The following is a 24654-nucleotide window of genomic DNA, read 5'->3' as shown; positions in this document are numbered from 1 at the left end:
TGGCCTCAGCCTCCGCCCAGCCCACGCTGCTGCAGACCGCGCACACCGAGGGAAGAGCCGGGGAGGGGACGCAGAGCTCAGCCCCGGGCCCACAGGCCATTGGGAAGAGCGGGAGAGTGGGGAGCGTGCAAGGAGACGCGAGGGAAGGGGCCCCTCTCCGGCGTGCAATCACCGCACTCCGCCCACAGCTGAGGAGCAGCTTGGCCCGCAGATCTGGAGCTTTCCTTCAGTACCTGCACGTGCTCACGCCTTTGCCTCCAGGGCAGGGGTCTCCGTGTTCGCAGCATAAAAGGTGAACGCGTTGGACAAGGAGGAAATGAACGGTATCCTCACCCCCCTTTTTAAGGGATTTTTTCTCTCTCTCTCTCGCTCTCCTGAACAGAGCGAGTGGAATTTGACACACCCTTATGCAGTCAGGTGTAGTACTTTTACGTTATGATTGCTTCTCGCCTTCAAATCCCAGGTGTTCTTCCTCCAATCACAGAGCATTCAGTCTAAAACTACGTATAGTCTGAAACTAATTGTACGTTAACCAAAGTGGAATTAAAATAAAATATAGAAAAATATAAAGCTTCATACAATCCAATGTGCTGCCACCGTTTGAGGCAGCTCAAGGAGATAATACAAAAACCAGATATTCAGAGTTGCCCCTTTCTTGAAATCATTATTTTAATTTTCAATGCCTCAGCTCTCCTAAGAACTTAAATGTGCAGATGGTTCTATAAATAAAATTGACACTTTCAATGTAAGATATTTCAACATGTACATGGAGACACACATAAAAGATGTCTTTCCTGTTAGACTATACTCTCTGAGAGCAGGAATTTTGATTACTCATCTTTGTATTTCTGTACCAAGCTCATAGATAATCAGTAAAACTTCATTGGTGAATGAAGCTGCCCTCGAAATGGAGCAGGGGGTGGGTGGGGGAGCGCCTGGGTGAGTCAGTGGGTTAAGCAGCTGACTTCAGCTCAGGTCAGGGTCCTGGTGTGGGAATCCCTGCTCAGCAGGGAGTCTGCTTCTCCCTCTGCCCTTCCCCCAGCTCGTGCGGGCACTCTCCTCTCTCTGAAATAAATAAAATCATTTTAAAAATGGAGCATGGGAAACATTATGGTAAAGATAGATGGCTCTCACAATCAGATCACAATAGAAATCTTACAGAATTTCTAATCAAGAATATAGGAAACGTTTTGATAAAGCTGACTTTTATATAATGGTTTATAATGACATGTAATTTTGTTACAATTCTGCCTACGAAAAATGTTTAGCACAGTTCCTGCCTGGTCGCTGAGAGACTAGCCTCTTGGTTTTGTTATTAGACTCTTAGGTACTGAATTGTGTTCTTCAAATTCATATGTCAGAGCTCTAATCCAATATGACTGCTGTCCTTATAAGAAGAGAGAGAGACACCAGGGATGCATGTGCACAGAGAAAAAGGCCATGCAAGGACACAGTGAGAAGGCAGCTATCTACACGCTGAGGAGAGAGGCCTCAGGAAACCAAACCTGCTGACACGTCGATCGTGGGTGTTCAGCCTCCAGAACTGTGAAAAAATAAATTTCAGTTGTTTAAGCCACTCAGTCTGTGCTATTTTGCTGTGACAGCCCTAGCCAACTAATACATAGAATCATAAAGGGTCTCATCATAGGTGGTAGGCAGAATTCTGAGATGGCTCCCCAAATTCCCACCCTCCTGATGCATATACAGTTTCTCCCAGTTATTCAAACTCATCTAGGTGCTACTGTGAAGGGTTTTTGCAGATCTAATTAAGGTCCCAGTCAACTTCAAGAAAGGTAGATGATCCTGGGTGAGCCTGACCTAATCAGGTGAGATTTTAAAACGAACTCGGTTTTTCTTCCTCATGTGGAAGATTCACAGCATGAAAAGGATTTACCGTGAAAGAGATTCTCCACTGCTGGCTCTGGAGATGACTGGAGCCATGTTGCAATGAAGGTGGGTGACCTCTGTTTGCTGAGAGCAGCCCACGGTTGACAGCCAACAAGGAAATGGAGACCTCCTCCTGTAGCTCTAAGGAACTCAATTTGGCCAACAACAAAGAAAGGAATCCCTGAAAGGAACTCAACCTGGGCAATACTGTCATTTCAGCCTTGGAAGCCCTGACCAGAGAACCCAGTCATGCTATGCCCAGACTTCTGACCTATACAACTGTGAACTTAAAAACAGTGTTGTTTTGAGCCACCAAACTTGTGGTAATTTGTTACTCAGAAACAGAAAATGCAAAAAAGAAAGAGATGGAAAAGGAATACATCATAAATTATAAGTAAGAAGTAGGGACCCAGATTTGCAGTGATCTGCAGTGCAAATGGTAAAGCAAATGAATAAAATGTTAACAATAAGCAAATTTGGGTAAGGGGTACATGAGGGATCCTAGTACTACTTTTCTTTTTGTAATTTTTTCTAGGTAAAGTTTCAGAATAAAAGAGGCATGACTGTTTGGGTGAATGTTTTCAGTTGTTTTGTTGAGAGTTAATTTGTCCAAAATCTTAAATTGTTGTATTTCTGAGAATCAAAGATTGATATGGTTTGATTGAATAATAATTAAATGCTAGCAATCACTGAACTCTTATTATGTGCCAAGCACTGTTCTAGGTATTTCAGACATGAACTCATTTAAACATCACAACAGCCCTGTGAGGTAAGTACTCTTTTATCCCCATTTTACAGTAGAGGATACTGAGGCACAGAGAAGTTAGGAAACTTGTCCCAGGTAACACTGTCCCTATTCAGAGTATTTGACTCGGGCCACATGCTATGTATTGTCCCCCATCAAAGTCTACATATGTCATTTCAAATTAGTAGTTTGTGGGCGCCTGGGTGGCTCAGTTGGTTAAGCAACTGCCTTCGGCTCAGGTCATGATCCTGGAGTCCCGGGATCGAGTCCCACATCGGGCTCCCTGCTCAGCAGGGGGTCTGCTTCTCCCTCTGACCCTCTTCCCGCTCGTGCTCTCTGTCTCTCATTCTCTCTCTCTCAAATAAATAAATAAAATCTTAAAAAAAAATTAGTAGTTTGTTTTCACTTGAACTGTGTTTGTTAATCTGTTTTGATTCTGATTTTTTTCTTCAGATTTTGTAATATTTTGCAATTTGGCAGAAAAAGAAGAAAAAGGAAAACAAAATAACCTTATCCAAAAATTTTAATCTCTTCTTTCCTAATTACTGTTGTGAAGATTAACTGGATTAAATGGGAGTATGAGTAAATTTTAGCAAGCACTTTGCAAGTATAAAGTATTGTTTTTAATGTCGTTAAGAGAGTAATGTCAAGACTTAGATGGACCACGCCAATAGTTATGAAGAGTGTTTAAGAGAGGTCAACTCTTTGGAAAATAAGCCTTTAACTCTTACTTTAATAGGCCCTGTTCTTCATCATAAAAAATATTAAAGGGGCGCCTGGGTGGCTCAGTTGGTTAAGCGAATGCCTTCAGCTCAGATCATGATCCCAGGGTTCTGGGATCGAGCCCCACATTGGGCTCCCTGCTTGGCGGGAAGCCTGCTTCTCCATCTCCCTCTGCTGCTGCCCCTGCTCTCTCTCTCTCTCTGTCAAATAAATAAATAAAATATAAAAAGAGAAAATATTAAAATAAAATCCATATCACACATTAAATGTAATTTATAAATCTCTGAGAGTTGAATTGCTTGTGAGCAGTTGATACGTCCCATTTTGTAGACATTTAATCAAATTTACTAATTCAGTTTTGGAAATTTTTTTTTAAAGATTTTATTTATTTGACAAAGAGCGCGAAAGAGCACAAGCAGGGGGAGCAGCAGAGGGAGAGGGAGAAGCAGGCTCCCTGCCGAGCAGGGAGCCTGATGCGGGACTCAATCCCAGGACCCTGGGATCATGACCTGAGCCGAAGGCAGATGCTTAACTACTGAGCCACCCAGGCGCCCTCAGTTTTGAAATTTAAAAACATTTTGGAGCCAACAAATTTTTCTCCGCTCTCAAACAATCAAGAGCACTGGGCCTCAGCCTCTAAAATGCAATCGTCAGGGTGGGGCCAGATAGTCTCTGGCAGGAAAAAGATGGAACTTCAGGGTTGAAGGAATATTGGGAAACATGTTTCACTAGGGGGCGCTCTTTTCTCTCCATAAATATCATCTGGTTTGGGGCGCAAACAGCTTTCAGAGTCAGATTACAAAGGGGTCCACACATCCCCTAAATGTTAAAATAAAAAGTGGATATTTCTCTGTGGCAGAAGACCAGGGGGTACTTCCAAAAGATAAGATTAGTCACTGTACCAATCAACGCAGATACATTTGTCCATATTTATACAAAGAGATTCAATTTACAGTGGCTAAACCAACCGAAAGGGCTTGTAGAGTAATCCACACTCCTACCACCTTGATGGGTGTTACACATGAGGGGCAATTTCGCTGCCTAGGAAAAATCTGAGAAGCAAGCATTTTCATAAATGTGATTAGGTTTCTTGAGGCCATGTTAGGAGAGAACATTTTTAATCTGTGGCCCTTTGCTAGATGCAGCCTTCTTTTTGTCTTACGAGCCATGGACATTCGTTGCAATTAATCTCTGTATTGAGCTACAAGTTTCCTGACAAGGATTTTTATACACAAGAATATGAAGGTGGATTTGAGCAGGGCTTGAAGGTCTTTTCTAGATCAAAACTTAATGAATTTTTGTCCTTTCAGTAATCATTTGAAATAAAAATATCCCACAACAAGTCATCCTTCCCATTCTCCCTGGAGATGGAGCCTAAACGACAGCATCTGTGTGAAGGCTCAATCAAGAAGGTGCTGAAGCCTTGTCACAAATGACCTTCTTAGTCACCGTGGCCATGGCTCCCCAATCTCGGTCCCCTGAAACTCTTGAATGGTAACGTCACCATGCTTCTTCCCCAGGGAGGCTACTACAGTCCCTCTCAGGTGGTGCTGTACACTGAATGTAAAGAAGACTCGCTGTATCTTCATTTTCCCAGGAAAATGGCTCAATCTCACGTAAAATTAAAGCCAAGAATTAAAATTTCACAAGCTCCTTTTTCTCTCTTGGACTAATCCCAAGTATGTTCTTTCTGTATGGACATCTACCATCAGAGGGTTTCTACAAGAAAGAACACATGATCTTTTAAAGCACAATATACATAGGAAGTGTTATTCGTGGGCACAGCTTTGGCAGCTGTTATGTGAAAATGGAACGGAGTCCGTCAGCCCTGATTCTGGGCAGGAGAGAGGTGCTCGACCATTTCTCAACCCGGATGCATGCAGGGCAGTCTGGTCCCAGACGACAGCTACCTGCCCCCGGTCGTGCCCAGCAGCTTAGGTTTTGTAGCATCTGCTCAGGAAAGTACATATAAGGACTTCAGCTTCCTCTTCCCACTGAACTGAACTTTGTACACGCCTCGCGAAAATACATATCTTCGTACGTGCCCACACTTGCATTCTGTATAATTAGAGTCAAGTTGGGAATGACTCTCCAGTGCTGTCTTCTCCACCCCGAGAATTAACAGTTAAAATCTTAATCCTGATAGACATTCTCAGGAAACTTGAAACACATTTACATTTATTATGTAAAATCAAGGACAGTTCCGAGGTTGCAGCTGTTTGCCCATCTGTGAATGGCCGGCCTCAATGTTTCTAACCTGGGAAGTGCAAGAAGACTGTTATTTTCACTCAGTACTTCGATATCGAGTGAGCCTCCTTTTTGCAGTTGTGGAGAGAGACAAATCTGCCTTTCCTGTTGTGCAGATGCATATTAGGAAGCAGAGGAATGCAGTGTATGAAGAGCCTGAATTTGAGAGTTAGAAGTCAGTTCGAATCTTTGCATAATCACACACAAGCCTTGTGACTTTAGGCAGTTTACTTAATATCTGTAAGCCTTAACTTCCTCCCTTGTGAAATGGAGCTGACCCTGGAGTCGTGGATTACACGAGATGATCAGTAGAGCACTGAATATAGTACCCAGTCGGGGGTAGGGTAGGGTTGCTAGAACATTATCTGCAGCCAGGTAGGAGTGCCTTTTAACACTCAGTCCTAATAGTGAAAGTCTTCTGGAAACCTTCAGAGTATTCTGAAACAAAAGACAGAACGCTCCATCAAGAGCGTTGCCTTGAGAAGGCAACTTTACAGAGTAGCCCATTGGATTATGTGGGGACATCACGCTGTGGGTAGACAAGAACGGGCAGTACCACTGAAAGCTTCCATAGCTCCTGAGAGGCCCTTGAGGGGAGCAACCTTTGGGAGTGGGCTGGAGGCTGAGGTGAGTCAGCACACCCACCCAGTTCCTGAGAGAAGGCTCCCTAGGGCCCTTGAGTCACTCTTCCCATAAACCAGGAGCCAGCCCCTCCCCCACCCCTTTTTTCTTTCTATTTCAGAGTCAAGTTAATGCTAAGAGGTATAGTGGGAATAATAAAATATAATTACCATGATGACAAATCTGCAAACGATGTTCCTCATGAAAATGAATTTTCCTTTGGATACGCCGTACTTACTCAGAAGGGCCACTGAGTGGCACATCTTCAGGTGGTGCTTCTTGTAAGTCAGAGGTAGTAACTGTTGGCAGAAATGTCTTAGGAGTGATGGAGAAGAGACTCTCCACCTTTGCGGAATATACCACTGCTGAGAGGGGATTGGGCAGGGGACTCACTCCCTTCAGAACATTTCCGGACGTGTCTCTGCGTTGACTATTTTATTTCTCTTTTCTTTTTAAAGATGTATGTATTTATCTGAGAGAGCTAGAGAGAGAGAACGTGAGTGGGAGGAGGAGCAGAGGGAGAGAGAGAACCTCAAGCAGACTCCCCGCTGAGTGTGCAGAGCCAACTCGGGGCTCCCTCCCAGGACCCTGAGATCATGACCTGCGCAGAAATCAAGAGTTGGGTGCTCAACCAACTGAGCCAGCCAGGCGGTCCGACTATTTCATTTCAAGACAACTTATCTGTCATTCCCCCGCTGCCGGCATGTTCACTCACCCATTACTGTGTGCGAGATACTCCTTAGATCCCATCAAGGATACAGAAATGCTGGTCTTTAAGCAACTTACAACATGGCAGAAAGGATGAGAGCAAGAACAATAATAAAGATAGTGATAATAACCGCACTTACCGATGACTTACTCTGTCCAGTCACTCTTTAAGCTCCTTAAAACCTCTTTTTTTTTTTTTTTAAATCAAAACAAGGCTGGGGCGCCTGGGTGGCTCAGATGGTTAAGCGTCTGCCCTGGGCTCAGGTCATGATCCCAGGGTCCTGGGATCGAGTCCCGCATCGGGCTCCCTGCTCAGCGGGGAGCCTGCTTCTCCCTCTGCCTCTCTCTCTCTCTCTGTCTCTTATGAATAAATAAATAAAATCTTAAAAAACAAAACAAAAACAAGGCTGTAAGTAGATGTAATTATCATCTCAGTTTTAAAGATGAGAGAGCTGAGGCCTGGGGAGTTAGGCAATGCACTCAAAGATAAGCTGGGCACGCAAACAGACAGTAACACCAAGCACAATTCTGCTCGGTGTCCTGGCAGTTTATGAGGGAGAGATGGCCTCCTGTAGAGAGGCATCAGGGCATACTGCACAGAGGAGGCAGGGAGAGAGCAAAGTCTTGAAGGGTGTAGGGGGCTGACTTGTGGCCCCTCCAAAAGACACGTCCTCCCCAAACCCTTGAATGTGACCTTATTTGGAAAAGGGTTATTGCAGATATAATTAAGGAGCTGGAAATGAGATCATCCCAGATTTAGGGTGGACCCTAAATCTGATGATAGGTGTCCTTATAAAAGAAAGGCAGAGGGAGATGTGAGAGGCACAGTCGCCTAAAGAGGAGGCCCTGTGAAGACGGAGGCAGAGACTGACAGCCCGGGAACCGCCAGGGATGTGGGCAGGCATCAAAAGCCAGGAGCGAGGCCTGGAACAGACTCTCCCTCAGAGCCTCCTGGAAGAACCAACCCTGCCAACACCCTCGTTTGGGACTTGTGGCTTCCAGAACTGTGTGAAAATAAATTTGTTGTTTTAAGCCACCCCGTCTGTGGTAATTTGTTCTGGCAGCCCCGGGAAGCGAGCACAAAGGGTCTGCGAGAACCGCCCGGAAACACTGGCTGGAGCAAAGCCACCGAAAAGGAAAAATATGGAGGCTTGAGTGTGTCTATTTTGGGTTGCCTGAAGCATAAGGGCCCTGAAAGGGAGCTGGTTATTTAAGATGAAGGTCATAGGATGGAGGCTTTGTATGTCAGCTTAGGAAATCTAGATTTTACTTGATGAGCAATGAAGAACTTGATGAGCATTGTATACTTAGAAAATCAAGGTGTCCCTGAGCTTGCAGGAGGTAATATGGGGCTGAATTAGGGCAAGGGTTGTGGGAATGAAGAGAAGGGACAGAGGGGAAGTATCTTGTAGGGATCCAACAGACTTAGTGATCAATAGATTCTCAATCTGACTCCTGCTAAGTAGCTTGATTCATATCTTACCTGCCATTATTTATGCATTTTTGTCTTCTGGGATGCATAACACCCACACTTTAAATGAGCTATCCCAAGTCTTCTTGCTGCCTGTCAAGTTGCTGCCAGGAGTCTACCTTCGGGCTTTCCCAGATACCACACTACCCCCTACATAAGAGGTTATTTTTTGTCCATGCCACTAGGATGGTAGGGTTCAGTTTGTGGCATATGTGTGGGATTTGCCTGATACGTGCTGGGCTTTGACTTCAGGACATGATTTTGTACCATGATGTCTCCCCATGTCTCCACTGACCTAGCACTTCCAGGACATCAGCTTCAAGAATGTTTGAGAACCTTCTAGGCTGATGAACTTGTGCTGTTTCCCAAAGGAACAGAAGTGTGGTTTAACATCAGGTTACAGTCTGCAGTTGTCTGGTTTTGTCTCTAGGTTTGACTTGTATAGGAAAGAATGAGTGAAATGGGTCCTCTTAGGTAGCCTTGATGTCTACGTTGGTTTGGGGAAAGGACATGGCTTGGACACAGTGCCATGGGCAGTACTGTCTATGGTACCTGTCCCCACCCTCTACTTTCCAAACCCAGGCCGATACCCTCAGGACCCCCAAGCCCCCCACCCTAACCACCTTTATTCACGCTGCTTTTGTCCCACCTTTCTGCTGCTCAATCCCAGAAGGTACTTCTCCCTTCTCTCTGCAATTCCAATACTAAGCGTTGTTCATGGCTCAGCGCCAGACCACTGCCTCCAGCAAGCGTCTCCTGGTCTGTTTTCTGTCACTGAGTTCCTGCAGTCAGTTTGCTTCTGTGGTGCTCTTCCCCACCTTTCTTTCTGCTTCTGGGTCTGTGCATTATCTCTTTAATGGATTACAGCCTCTTAGAGTAGGGAGTTCGGTTTTCCTTTTGGCCTCGTGGTGCCTGGCAGAATGCTGGGCATACAATGGGGCGGGGTGGGGGGGCACATTAATTATTGATTGAGTCCATAAATTGCAGATACATTTCTAGAACACAGATTACCTTATAAAATCTGCATTGCTTTCCTCACTGTGCATAGAATAAAGTGCAAATTCCTGAGCATGGAATTAACAACAACAAAGAGCAAAATATAAAACAAAACAAGACAACATAAAATAAAATCTCTCCATCTTTAGTTTCCAAACTATACTTCCCAGCTCTGAATAAGCACTAGGTTATCCTTGCCCTCATCATTCCCATAGCTGGGAATATCATCTCCAGAGTCTCTGCCCTGGATGTTCTTCCTAGCCTTCAGATGCTGCCTTCTGTGTGGAGGCCTCCTTGATGTCCCAAGACAAAGTAAAGGCAGTTTTTCTTTCGCAAGCCTGTACCGTGGCATGTTCGTCCAATTTGGACTGTATTTCGCTTAACCTTGTCCTGTATTTCTTTTTTACGTCCCTTCTGGATTGCACGCTGCTTGAGGAGTGGGAAGCTGTTGACTCACTTTTGCATCCAGTTAATGCCTAATGTGGGATAAGTAGCCTTTCGTTAATGCTGGCTGTGCTTGGTGTAATTCCTGTCTGATAAGGATCAGCTTCAGCTCTAATGGTTTTCAGCAGCTTGCTTGCCTGTAGAGGAGCTAAAAGGTTAGCTAAAACCTAGCAGGGAATGTACCTGCTCCTTCTTCTTTCATACCCTCCCTGGTGGCAGAGACGGGGTTCTTAGGTCTCAGTCTCTGACGCTTTAGCTGGCCTTCCTTAGCAACCTCTCCCTGCTGGGGAGGGGGAGAGATGGAAATCATCCCCAATTCAAGTGCACACATTGCTTCAGAGGCAGGCCAGGGCCCCTGTGTCTTGTGAGTCAGCAGGCATTAAACCAAGCTCATCTCTCCCCCTTACTTCTAAAGCCCACAAAGCAAACTCGTTATCACCGCACAGGGGATAATGAACATTAGGCCAAGGACAGAGCAGTCAGGACTATGGCGGGGGCTGCTTTTGCTCAGGGATGGTGCTGTGAGCCATTTTCTTTCACTCTCTCATGACTTATATACTACTCACTGACAGTGAACCAGAGAAACCCACTTGACATCATTAGTCGTGTGAGCCAGATGTCAGCTACTAGATGTTTCTAACTTCCCCAGCTTGCTGAGCTCATCTGGATCTTTATGATTTAGTAAAAATTGTCTCAAATCCCCACCCCTTATGCAGTAAGTAGCCCAGATACTTTGCCAATAGCTCTAAGAATTCTTTTTTTTTTTTTTAAAGATTTTATTTATTTATTTGACAGAGAGAGAGCACAAGTAGGCAGAGTGGCAGGCAGAGAGAGAGGGAGAAGCAGGCTCTCCGCCGAGCAGGGAGCCCGATGCGGGGCTCGATCCCAGGACCCTGGGATCATGACCTGAGCCGAAGGCAGACGCTTAACGACTGAGCCACCCAGGCGCCCCTAGCTCTGAGAATTCTTGCTGGCAGGGTGTCCAGAAGGGACCTGTGTTCCCTCTGCTATACTCTCTGCTTGCTCTGCTTTCTTGGTCTCTGTGTTCTGCCTCTTGCGTGCCCTGGTCCTTTTGCAGATACTATCTGCGTACTGGACTCCTAACAGCCCCTCAGTTCCCAGAGTGCCACTCTCACTGCTGTGCGTGCTGCAGAATTTACTGAGGATTTGGGCAATGGAGTGTGTGTGTGTGTGTGTGTGTGTGTGTCAGGGTTAGGCGTGCTGCATGACAGAATAGAAAGGCAAAGCACTTACAACTGAATATTTAACCATCTCAGTTTTAAAAGTTCCTCAGCCATTCTATCCTCTGGGGAACCTTCTGGGGTCCCTTTCCGCCAGCCTCCTGCCATGTAGCTGAACCCCCTTCCAATGCTCTTCTTGGACCTCTCCCTGCTTCTTCCTGTTTCATTCAGTTACAACTCCAAAAATTACTGTGCATTTCTGAAGCAAACCAGTTTAACTATTTTCCTCTTTCCAGAGGAAACCAGCCAGACTTAGCGTCCAGGGCCATCCACATAACTAAAAGCTCCATTTAAGATGTTTCTCACAAAGATCGTTCTCTAGTTGAGGAGAAATTCTGTGATCGGCTCTGATAAAAACTTTTTTTCCCTCCCTTCATCACTAAATAAAATGAAATTATTTATCGATCTAAATATTGTTGTGAACTTGTTTCTGTTTATATCTGGGTGCATTTATATCTTTGTGCTTCCCACACAAAATGAGAAAAAAAAAAAAAAAAACAGAAATAAGGTAAATGGAAGCTGTGCCTCACAGGCAAGGGATGGACAACTTATCGTTCTTCCTTCTACGACAAGACATACTGATAAATGTGGCACCTTTTTTCTGCTGGGCAAGGACATGGCTTTCGAGTCCTCTGTGGAGTTGATTCAGGCCATTGTTATGAGTCCATCAGAGTTGACATGAGGAATGAAGCCAGTTTGCCACCACAGTTTCAGACATTCGGTGGAGGGAGTTTTGTGCTTCTGGTAGTTGCTTCTATTTCTGTTCATTAACAGTTGCCAGTTTGGGGAAATGGATAGAGGTTGGGGAATGTGATTTCTCTATTAGTCAGCATCAACTGGGATATGCTGTGGTGATGAATGACCCCCAAATCTTGGTATTTCTTGCTCATGCCACATGTTTTTCAGGGTCAGTGGAAGCTCTGCTCTGTGTCACCATTACTCAGGGAGTCAGGTTCCCAGAGCAGGCTCTATCTGGAACATTGCTGGTCTGTGGCAGAAGGAAACAGATCCTGTTGAACCACGTACTGCCTCTTAAAGCTTCTACTTGTAAGTAACACTTGTCACTTCCACTCACATTTCATTGGCCAAGGCTAATGTCAGTAAGGTGGGCGAGTATAATCTTCCCTTAGGAATGGACAGCAAAAACATTAGTTCAGTTTATATCAGATACCTCCCTTTTTTATTGTTCTCAAATGTCTGGGGAATGAAGTAAAAGAAAATGGAGACCTTTCCTATTTATCAAATTTTAATGGCTATTCTTTATTCTTCTTACTATATATGGTAGAAATCTTATTATGAGGTTTAAAGACTAGAAGTACATATTTGATGTGATTAACATCAGGACCTTTACGATTCAATATCTCTTCTTTAGCTGGGATGTAATTAGTTTTAACAGAAGTCTGCTTAATGGCCAAAATTAGGTCTATTAATGCAGACCAAGATAATAATCTTAGTGATTAAATCTGGACTCTAATTATCCAACACAATAGTATGGTCTTTTATTTACCTTCACAGCAGAATAAGGTAAATCTAACAGTATTAATCTCATGAACCATAGCCCTTTCAACCTTTTTTTTTTTAAAGATTTTATTTATTTATTTGAGAGAGAGAATGAGAGAGAGAGAGAGAGAGCATGAGAGGGGGGAGGGTCAGAGGGAGAAGCAGACTCCCTGCTGAGCAGGAAGCCCGATGCGGGACTCGATCCTGGGACTCCAGGATCATGACCTGAGCCGAAGGCAGTCACTTAAGCAACTGAGCCACCCAGGTGCCCCCCTTTCAACCTTTTAAAAATATGTTGTACTCTTATACATACCTTTAATAGGAAAATAATCTTTTCCTATTGAAATACATTAAAGCAGATATAAAAATAATTATCACATGCTGTGATAATTATTTACTTCATCCCATTAATGGAAGAGTTTCAGCATGTGACCTACAAAGCAGAGTTGCTAAAGGATGTTTGGAAGAGCACTAGCTTAGAAAAATGTTAATAGATGTTACACCAAAAACAGTTTAGTAATTCAGGGGTTCACGGAGTTCTTGGTTAAACACAGTAAACAGGTTTTGTGATGCAAGTTATCTCAGAATCTTAATGATGCATTATTAGTACCTGAGCCATTTATCTGATAATATTCTTCAGAACACACTGAAATGCTGACTCACAGCATTCGACCAGTCCCATTACCACCACTTTCCAACCTAACTGAAACTCTAATCCTTTGAGCCTGTTTACTTCTAATCAATAGCCCTCTGATTTCTTTAGTTCCTTGTTCATCCATCTGACACTGAATAATTCATCATTTTAGTATCATGCTTGGGGTCAATTATCTTACCTCTTAGTTGTACGCAGGTGGACAAACCCAACTGGGGATGAATCCAACTTTTTGCTTCCTCCAAGCCCTGCTGGAGAAAGATACATGACCATTCACTTCAAACAGGCCCCTAATACCTGACAACCCCCCTGTATTTCGTGTCAACTCACCTCTTACTCTCCTGCCTCCTTGTGATACTATTTCAAACTCTTCCTACTTCCTGGATTTGATAACCAGCTCTCTCCATCCCCACTGCATGCCCTACCCACCTAGCTCCTCTGCAGAGTGCAGCGTGCCTGCTATTCCCAGTCTCACGCCTCCTGTCACTGCCCTCATTCTAGCCTTCTTTCCCCCTTTTGGGATGGTGGAAATGTTTCTCCTCCAACCAAGGACCATCCCTCCGCCTGTACTTTCATTCCCACACCCTTCCACCTTTCCGAGGACCTTATGCTATCAAATATGTAGAGTCAGTCTTACTTTTCAACTAGTCTTGCTCATCAACCGTCGGTTTTTTACATATGCTTAAGTCTTTCCCATTATGGGAAGGAAGGAAGGAAGGAAGGAAGGAAGGAAGGAAGGAAGGAAGGAAGGAAGGAAGGAAGGAAGGAAGGAAAGGAAGGAAGGAAGGAAGGAAGGAAGGACATTATATTCAACATCATTTTCTGTTCCAGCTAGTGCTTCCTTCCTCTTCATGGCCCAAAATCTCACTGTTTCCATTTCCTTCCCCCCTGCTTCCCACTCTACTCAACCTGCTCCCAACTATTTTTTGTAAATTTTAAATTCAGATTTAATATGGCAGTGTGTATTAATCTTAAATACACAGCTCAATGACGTTTTACATAATTATACACCCCATGTAGCTACCACCCAGATCAAGCTATAGAGCATTTCCAGGAACAGAAAGTAACAACATCCTCAATGTTTTATAACTTGATATCTTCACTTAACCATACATCCTGTTCATTCCACAGCAATATATTGAGACCTTCTTCATTTCTTTACTACTGAGGAGTGCTTCATTATGTAGCTGTACCATCATTTATCAATATTCTGCAGATGGACATTTAGGTTGATACCAGTCTTTTGGTACTCTAAATAGTGCTTCAATGAAGAGTTTTGTAGGCATCATTTCATATTTCTGCCAGTGTATTTTTTTTTAAGATTTTATTTCTTTTTTGACAGAGAGAGACACAGCGAGAGAGGGAACACAAGCAGGGGAAGTGGGAGAGGGAGAAGCAGGCTTCCTGCCAAGCAGGGAGCCCGATGCGGGGCTCGATCCCAGGACCCTGGGATCATGACCTGAGCCGAAGGCAGACGCTTAACGACTGAGCCACCCAGGCGCCCCCTGCCAGTGCATGTTTGGTTCAGATTCTTAGAAGTGGAATTACTGAGCCAAAGGTTAAATACATTTGTAATTAGGTTAGATGTTGTCAAATTCCTCTCTGTAGAGGTTGTACCATTAGTATTCCCACCTGCACCATGTAACAGGAAAACATCTGCTTCTCCACAGACTTGCTAACAACACAAGTTTAAAAAGTTTTGAATTTTATATGCTTATCTTTTTAGTCTCTTCTCATTTTCTTGCAGCTTGAGATATAACTGACATACGATATATATAGCACACAATCTGATGAATTTTGCCACATGTGTACAACTATGAAACCATCCCTATAATCAAGATAATGAATGCATCCATCTCACCCCAAAGTGTCCTCATGCTCCTCTATAATCTGTCTTTCCCTCCCCACTCCCGTCTCCAAGCATGAGAGGTCTCAGCAATTTTACTTCCTATATACCCTTTTTTGTGGTATCAGGAGACGTGCCTCGCAAGGAAGTAAATGAAGACCAAAGGAAAGAGCCTAGTAAACCCAGGTAGGCAGAACATGTAATCCTCAGGGTGAGAGTGAGGGGAAAGCCTGGTCTGTGGCCTGCTGCAGTCTAGGCTGGGGGCACCAGCATGGAGGGCAAGCGGTTTGGATTGGCAGCAGATCAGAAGACTCCAGGAGAGATGAAGATGAAATCAATCCAAAACCTGATATATCAAACATGTGGAGTGAAGATTCAGACACTTAAGAGAATTTGTGGCTGAAAATCAAGCAGATGAGCAGAGAAAGATCATAAGGAAAGAAAGGAAAAGTTATGATATGTCAAATGACCCAACTATGTAAATACTGAAGTTGATTTAACCAAAATTATGATATGAGTTTCTGGGGGGCGTGGCAGAATGGGAGGGGCAGGGCATGCGGTAGGGGTGAAAGAAAGCTAAACTCTTACTTCCCGCAGGGCCAGGTGAAGGAGCATTCTTACAATCGAAAGATCAAGAAAGATCAAAAGAAGCATGTTTTGGGGGCACCTGGGTGGTTCAGTAGGTTAAGCATCCGACTCTTGATCTCAGCTCAGGTCTTGATCTCAGGATCCTGTGGTCGGGCCCTGCGTTGGGCTCCACGCTGGGCATGGAGCCTACTTAAAAACAACAACAACAACAACAAAGAAGAAGCATGTTCTTGGTAATTCCTACACTGCCTTCCAGCTTGGCTTGAGTGGAAACTCCACGTGCCCCTTTCCCTGACTGCCCTTGGTGGCTCTTCTTCAAAGCAATCTTATGCATCCCTCTATTAGGGCACTATCATAATTTTTTATTTACTTTTCTGTATTCCCATGAGATCATGAGCATCTTGGGGGAAGGACAGTATTTTATAACCCCTTGGTCTGACACACAGGAAGTGTTGAATTTGTGAACAATACTACAGAACATTGCGAAAGCAAAACTTACCAAGTCTTGGTAAAATTAAGAGGAATTTAAAGAGTCTGTTAAGAACCACAGTATATTAAAATTAAAATCAAATCATAATGATTTTAAGGCATTGACTCATTTTACTCCCAGAAGTCTCAAAACATTACATTTTCCAAAGTAATGAACATGCATATATCCCTACTTAACTCTTCAGGCCACTGAATTTTTCTCAATGAGATTAAGTGCTTGGGGCCCTTTCCTGGGAACGTTTATTTAACTTTTCTCATGCATTAATGGAAAGATTTTTATATTCAAATTTCTATTACCTCCTGCTGGGATAATTTCATAAGCCCTAGTTATCTCATTAGGAATAAGAAACCACTATTTCCAGGAAACATTATGGGATATTAAATTGTGGTTAACAGTGCAGGTGTGTGTTACTTTTCAAACTCAATATCAAACAAGTTGATTGATAAAATATATTCATTTTGCTGGAGGTAGAGAGCAAGTAGAAAAAGGAAGTTAAACAGTGATTAATAAAAATAATTTCCTTTTTGCAGAACAATTTCCTTTACATTACAAACTCACTGAATGCATTTAAAATACAATTCAATTTGCCACAATTTGACTTACATAAGATATTTTTCTAGGAGAACATCTATAACATAAACATGTCAATCTGTTTTCCTAAAACTATAGTATTTTGAGCTATATGCTCCAAATGACAAAGTGGTGGAGGAGGCACCTTTGACCATTACACTCAATGACCCAATGGCAAAATTTTTCATTGCCTATCTTCCAGGTTCTGTGCTTTGCTTCCTGCCCACAGGAGGAATGCTTCCACCAGCAGATACAATCCCGAATGGATTGGAAGGTGAGGTTCCCACATGCCAATGAGTGAAAAGGCCAAAAAAAGACAGCTTCCAGCTATCAGGTCCTGCTGAGCTGCAGAGAGCCAGCTCGCCTGGGGCCACATCCTTCCTGGGTTAGCCAGTGACGAAGCTTTGCTGCAGTTCTTCCTCCGGAGCTCTCCAGCAGGCTTGCTGAGGCTCTGCCAGGTTTGCTCTGCAGTGTGAGTCTTCTGCTCCTGTTCTCTTTCTCTCTCTTTTTTAATTTTATTTATTTGTCAGAGAGAGACACACACACACAAGCAGGGGAGGGCAGGCAGAGGGAGAAGCAGGCTTCCCACCGAGCAGGGAGCCCGATGCGGGACTCGATCTCAGGACCCTGGGATCATGTCCTGAGCCGAAGGCAGACGCTTAACGACTGAGCCACCCCAGTGCCCCAGCTTCTGTTCTCTTAACATCACAGGTGTTGATCCCTAACAAACAGCTTGCTTCCCAGACTCTATCTCAGTATCCCCTTCCAGAGAGCCCAATGGGCACACGTGGCTCACAGTGGGGGGGAGAAGGACAGTGGATGGGACTCAAGGGGACCATTGGGCTGCCCCGTTGCCACTGCCAAGGCCGATGGCACAAGTCAGGGCAACGCTACAGTCACTCGATACAAACTGGACCACAAGAGGCATGGACCCCACAGAAATTAAGGCTGGTTCTCTTCATCATGTAAAAAATCCCCACCAGCTGAGGTGCCAAGGGAACATGAAAAATAAATCATAAATACCAACTATGGTATTTATACACCATTGCAGAAGTAAGAACAATTTCAGCAACACATGTTTTCTCCTCTATTGTGTCATGGATATGCTGATGTACTTCAATTTCCCTTTCTTCTCCCCTGTCCCCCATAGTTACATATGGGGCATATTGGTGGTAGTTAACTTTACAAGACCAGTGCTCTAACCCCTGAGCTATAGGGCCTCGCGATGGTAGTTAACTTTAAATTTTAGTTTGCATGATACAGACCATCAATAAAGGCTGTGATGGAACACAAGAGAAATAGGTATTTCCCAGATATCCTGGACTTGAAGCTGGACCTAGCAACTGTTTAGGCTTTGAGACTTTTTTTTTTTTTAAAGGTTTTATTTATTTAAGAGGGAGAGCATGTGGGAGTGAGGGGAGGAGCAGAGGGAGAGGGAGAAGGACAAGGGAACTCTGCACTGAGTGTGGAACCCGCCGGTCGTGGGGCTCGATCCCAGGACCCTGAGATCATTACCTGAGCTGAAAGCAAGTATTGGATATTCAACCGACTGAGCCACCCAGGCACCCCAGTTTTGAGACTTTAAAGAAGGGCTGAATATGTTTTTGTTTGCATAAGTATAATTTGTTAGGTAAGAACACTTTAGGGACTATAACTATGTGCAAAAAAGGTGTATGTTGATATTGGGCAGTGAAGGAGGGGAGTGTAAGAAGAGGAAAAGAAGAATTACTTTAATATCTAACATTTACTGAGCACTTGAATGAGCTCATTTAATGAATTACATCATTTAATCTTCACGACAGCACTGAGAGTGGTGCTATTACTATCTCCATTTACAAACGAAACGGAGGCTCCTAAAGCTTAATTAACTTGGCTACAGTGGCAGAACATTTGCACGCAGGCGTTCTGTGTATCCTATACATGCTCTTAATCTCCCTAAATTATATTGTCTTATTTTACTGTAGAGGAGACACATCATTTTTTCAGGTTGCCCAGCATCTGAATCCTCTGAGTCTGTTTGGGAAATTCTCTTTCACGTGAAACCGGGTGGGAGACAGAGCCCACCTGCCTCTACAAAGTCGAAAGTGCGGATACATCCCTCCCATCTTTGTGGACATGTTATTGATGCCACCTGGAAAATAACCTTTTAACCTTGAAAACAGAACTGTCAGTTATTTTACCAGCAAAGGTGGGTTTATCCAGGAATAGCAGAGAGTGGCATCTGGGATAAGTGAGCTGTGGCAAGCGCACAGAACAAAGAAAGAAGAAGGTCTTTCACAGAGGAAAGGATGGATAGTTGGGAAGGTCCACGTATGGTGGCTTCTCATTGGCTGGGCTGTGACCGTCTCTCATTGGCTGGGCTGTTGCCGCGGTGAGGAAGAAACCTGCCTTCCTCCTGCTGGGATAGTAAAGTAGCATCCACGTAAAAGGTGCACCTCTTCCTGTTGGATTTGGATTGACCAGTGCTGAGTGTGAGAGCTCCCCCTGCTGGCCTCCGAAATCCATTCTACCCAGGGTTTGCACAAGGCTTACTAATCAGATGCACTTTCTGGTGGCTATTACAGTAAGATCAAGTTTCAAAAGCACCCGGGGCAGCAGTGCCGGGGGTGTTGGGGTCGTAAGCTACAGGTTCTGGTGCTTGGCAGCCGCCATGGGTCTGTCCTTACCAGACCAGGCTTGTATTATTTTGGATGTTTGGCTATAAAGCTGTTAATGTTGTCTGTGCATCTTTCCCAGAAATTCCATGAGGTACCCAACATTCTGATCTGTGGCAACAGCCCTTATGGTTGTGTAGCCTTATTTCTAAAAGGAAATACTAGCTTATACATATATAGCTCCTGGCTCTTTTCTGCACAAGGCACTGTTCTAAGTGCATTACATACATGAGCCAAATGAAGTCTTAGACAAATCTTAGGACTTAAGTTGGACTCTTGTTCTCATTTAACAGTGAGGAGACTTAGGTACAGAGAGCTTACATACTTGTCCCAGGTCACACAGAGACATGATTCAAACCCAGGTCATCTGTCACCAGAGTCTCTCCTCACCACCAGTTGTTTTACCAGGGTCCCTTCATTTCTGAATTGTTTTGATTCTACCCTCCGTTAGATGACTGGATTTTGTCATCAAAGTTTTGTTTCTTTTTTAAGAATTGCTCATAGGGGGCGCCTGAGTGGCTCAGATGGTTGGGCGTCTGCCTTCGGCTCAGGTCATGATCCCAGGGCCCGGGATCGAGTCCCACATCGGGCTCCCTGCTCCTTGGGAGCCTGCTTCTCCCTCTGCTTCTCTCTCTCTCTCTCTAAAAAAAAATAAAAAATAAATAAAAAAAAGAATTGCTCATAGGTATTTTTTTTTAGATTTTATTTATTTAAGGGGGAGAGGGAGAGGGAGAAGCAGGCTCCCCACGGAACAGGGAGCCCGATGCGGGACTCGATCCCAGGATTCCAGGATCATGACCTGAGCCAAAGGCAGACAGCTAACCATCTGAACCATGCAGGCGCCCCCTCGTAGGTATTGTTTTATTTGGGTTCTCTCGTGCTGGAGAGTTTATCTTTTGCCTTTAGATGAAGAGCAAACTTGCTGAATATAAATTTCTAGGTCACACGCTGCTGTAGAACTCTGTAGGCATTGTTCTACTCTCTTCTGGAATAGATGATGTTTGTGGTGAAGTCTCAGGGCCACCATATTTTTCTCTCTTGTGTGTAACTTTTTCTTTTTTGCTTCGTATGTCACTTTTGCTTTTCTCTATATTGGTCCTTTTTCCTTCATTAGAACATATTTTGACTTTGGGCATTCTATCTCAGTTTTTCCCAGGTCATGTTATGGCTTTTTGTCTGAAGATTCAAATCTTTATTCTGGAATAGTTTTCTCCTCTCATTTTTGGGGGAAAAAATTTAAGACTCACTTGGTTCTATTCTTCAGAAATATCACTTATGTGTCTGTTAGATCTACTTTGACTTCTATGTCTATCACCTCTAGTATTTTTTTATATCCTTGTCCCTTCCCATCTCTTTCTGGGGCTTTAAAAAAGCCTGTCAATTATGTCCATTACTATGTTTTTGATTATGTTACTTCCACTCTCATTTCTCATGTAGTGCTTTTTGGTCATGGTTTTCTATTTCTATTCCAGTATTTTTTCCCCTGAGCTCTGCTGGCTTGCCTGTTACCTTTATTGTTTTTTGAATTGTTCCTCTGTTTCTGTAGATAATTCGTCTTATGTATGTATTCTTTATCTGTAGGTCAATTACAATCTTTTATTTATTTACTTACTTACTTACTTATTTCCTGCAGTACATATGCATAGGGCCTAGATGGTTTATTTCTTATATCAACAGGGGGAACAGAGTCGAGGGAGGTGGTGAACAGTGACGCTGGGCACTCTTCAGCTTCCTATAACTACTACTTCCTCTTTCCCAAGGGATCCTATACTCTTCATATTTGACACTTAAGAGGTTAGCATGGTATATAGTAAATCCCTTAAATTACCTCTGGAAAATTTCCTATACTCTCTCTCTGCTACCAGGCCAGATTATAGACAATACAAATTATTGCTATTCAGCTACCCCTCTCCTGCCACTTTACAGTGCAGAATGGTGTCTCCCTAGGGGCGCCTACTGCTTCTCCCATGGACTCCCCATATCCCTCTGTCTTGGTGTTCTCGTCAAAGACTCTTTGGAACTGTCACTTATTCTCAGAAATACCTATACCTTGCCTGAGGTCCAAGGCTGTCAGCGTTCATCGTCATTTCTGTTCAAATTTGAAAGTGGTTGGCAAGTATTCTGCATGGTGGTTGTTTGGAATTGTAGTATTTCCCTGTTTAAAGATGAGATTAGGAATCCCGGAATGGCTTACCGGGGAGGGTCTGCATCAGGGTATCTCACAAAGTTGCAGTCATTTCAAGGGTTGAGTGGGGCTAGAGAATCTCCTCCTGAGCTCACTGTTGTGATTGTTGGCAGGTCTCAGTTCCTTGCTGACTATTCACTGGAGGCTTCAGTTCCCTACCACATGGCCCTCTTTATAGGGCTGCTAACATGTGGCAGCATGCTCACCCCAGAGAATGTGATGAGAGAGAGGGAGAACAAGAGAGCATCCAAAATGGAAAGCGCATTTTTCCACAATTTAATTTCAGAAGTGACATACCATCACTTCTCCTATATATTATTGGTCATGTAGATTAACCCTGGTACAGTGTGGGAAGGGACTGCACAAGGGTGTGAATACCAGAAGCTAGGGATCATAAGGACTATCTTGGAAGCTGGCTACCACAAGTCTATGTATGTGTGTGAATATGTATATGCATGCACATGTATGTATGTATGTAATATATATTACACACATGCACAAATTAACTAGAAGGATGTTTATAACGATTCTAAATTTGAATGCACTTAATAATATAGCTTTGCAATATATGAATCAAAAATTGATAGAACTACAAAAAGAAATAGATAAACCTCCTATTATAGTGGGAGATTTTTAACTCACTTGCCCAGTAATAAATAGATCTGGTAGATGAAAATATCACTAAATATAAGTTTTGAATAAGACAGTTAACAAGCTCAATCTAATGGGCACATATATAGGACCTCATGAAGCAGTTGGAGAATGCTCATTCTTTTCATGCCACCCAGAACCTTATGAAATTCGATTACTTAATAGTCCACAGTTCAAGTATCAATAGATCTTAAAGAATTGGGACCACAATGCAATTAAAATTCAGATCAATTTGTAAAAAGATGACCATGAACATCCTATATGCTAGCAAATTTTAAGATGTACTTCTAAATAATTCACAGGTCAAAGAAGAACTCGTAATGGGAAATTTAAAATATTTAGAACTGAAAAATAAAAACAAGTGCTACGTATAACAATTTTGGACACTCAGCTACAGCAATGAATAGAGGGAAACGTCTAGTTTTGAATTGATAATTTAGAAAAGTCAAAAGACCAAAAACTAATAAGCTAAGCAGCCATTTAAAAAGTTATAAAAGTAACAATAGAATAAACCCAGTAGTAGTAGAGGTATAGAAATAGTCCAGAATAGAGTAGAAATAAATTAAATAGAAAACAAAGGTAGAAAAGGATAAAAAAAAAAGTGTAAAATTTTGAAATGACTAATATAATTTATATATCCCTGGAAGCTTAGTTTAAAAAAAGAGAAAAAGAGGGCACAAAATACCATATTGGGAATAATAACTGGGGTACAACCCAAGGAACAGTAGAGACTAAAAGGAAATTAAGGAAAAACTTCATGACAATAAATTTTATAACAAATGCCTACAAAAAATTAATCTGCCACAATTAACTAAAAGATAAATAAATAAATAAATAAATAAATAACCCCTGAGGATTTCCTTAAACATGTGGAATTTTTTATTTACTTTTTTTTTTTAAGATTTTTATTTATTTATTTGACAGAGAGAAAGACAGCGAGAGAGGGAACCCAAGCAGGGGGAGTGGGAGAGGGAGAAGCAGGCCTCCCATCGAGCAGGGAGCCCGATGCAGGGCTCGAACCCAGGACCCTGGGATCATGACCTGAGCCGAAGGCAGACGCTTAACGACTGAGCCACCCAGGTGCCCCTGGAATTTTTTATTTTTTATTTTTATTTATTTATTTATTTAGTGAAAGATTTTATTTATTTATTTGACAGAGAGAGCGAAAGAGGGAACACAAGCAGGGGGAGTGGTAGAGGGAGAAGTAGGCTCTCCCCCGAGCAGGGAGCCCGATGCGGGGCTCGATCCCAGGACCCTGGGGTCATGACCTGAGCCGAAGGCAGACGCTTAACGACTGAGCCACCCAGGCGCCCCTGGAATTTTTTATTTTTAATGGGATCCTCAGAAAGAAAACAACAGGTCCCAGATAATTTCAAGGACAAGTTGTAACAAATAATCAGTGCAAACTCTTCTAGAGAACTGAATGAACAAGAGCATTTATTTATTAAATGACTAATTTCAGAAGCTTGTATTAACTAACAATATATCAGCAAAACATTTTGTGACCTCTTCTGTTAAATATTCATATAAATAAATTGAGCCCATTTCAGGTGAACTGTTGGGCTTATCATGAGCTCTATCTGGTTCAGCTGACATAATTGAATTTACCTCAATAGAACTCTACTTCAAATTCTCTTATTCATCTTTGTTAATAAAAGTGGGGTCATCCCTCTATAGATGGGGAGGACTTCTTGCATTTGCCTATATCAATACAAATTTGCCCCAGTTGTTTCCTTTAAATAATCTTACACGATATGACTGAGTTAGTTATAATCCCTCCTCTCTGAATTCAAAAGGGAACTGAAATCTGGAATAAAATCTTTATGAGAGTTTAAGAGCAATATATTTAATTGTCATAATATGAAAATTCAGCCCTTTATTTCTCTCTCTGTTCTGCATGCTGTTAAAGTTTAGACGCCATGAAAATCTGCCCCTTAGATTAGGATGCCTGAAAAATCATTTCACTAATCTCACCGTGACCTCAGATGCTCTTGCTGGCGTCCCAGGGACTGTCCTTTTCTTTCATGATCAGGTAAATGATCTCTGTCCCAGATGTCCATGAATCACAATTGTGGAATTCTTGATTTGTCTGTTTTCTCCCTTCTCTATCTTTTTCCTTCCAATGGAGGTGTCACGTCCAGCCTCTTCTGGAGGCCCTTCATTTCCAGCAGATCACAGAATCTTTCCTGCACATACTCAGTTTGGACCTACAGAACTATCACGGGCCCAGGGCAATTTACTCCTGGTGTTTTGCTCACATTCTCATCAGTTAACTGGAAACAATGATTCCTATCGTTCAGGGTAGCTGTTGTGGACTGAATGTTTGCATTCCCACCAAATTCCTATGTTGAAACCCTACCCTGTAATGTGATGGTATTGAGAAATGAGGCCTTTAAGGGGTTGTTAGGAGTAGATGAGGTTGTGAGGGTAGAGCC

Source organism: Mirounga leonina, unplaced genomic scaffold (genome assembly GCF_011800145.1).
Source record: "Mirounga leonina isolate KUSES-001 unplaced genomic scaffold, KU_Mleo_1.0 Mir_82, whole genome shotgun sequence".
Lineage (NCBI taxonomy): Eukaryota > Metazoa > Chordata > Mammalia > Carnivora > Phocidae > Mirounga > Mirounga leonina.
This window is presented reverse-complemented; position numbering follows the sequence as displayed.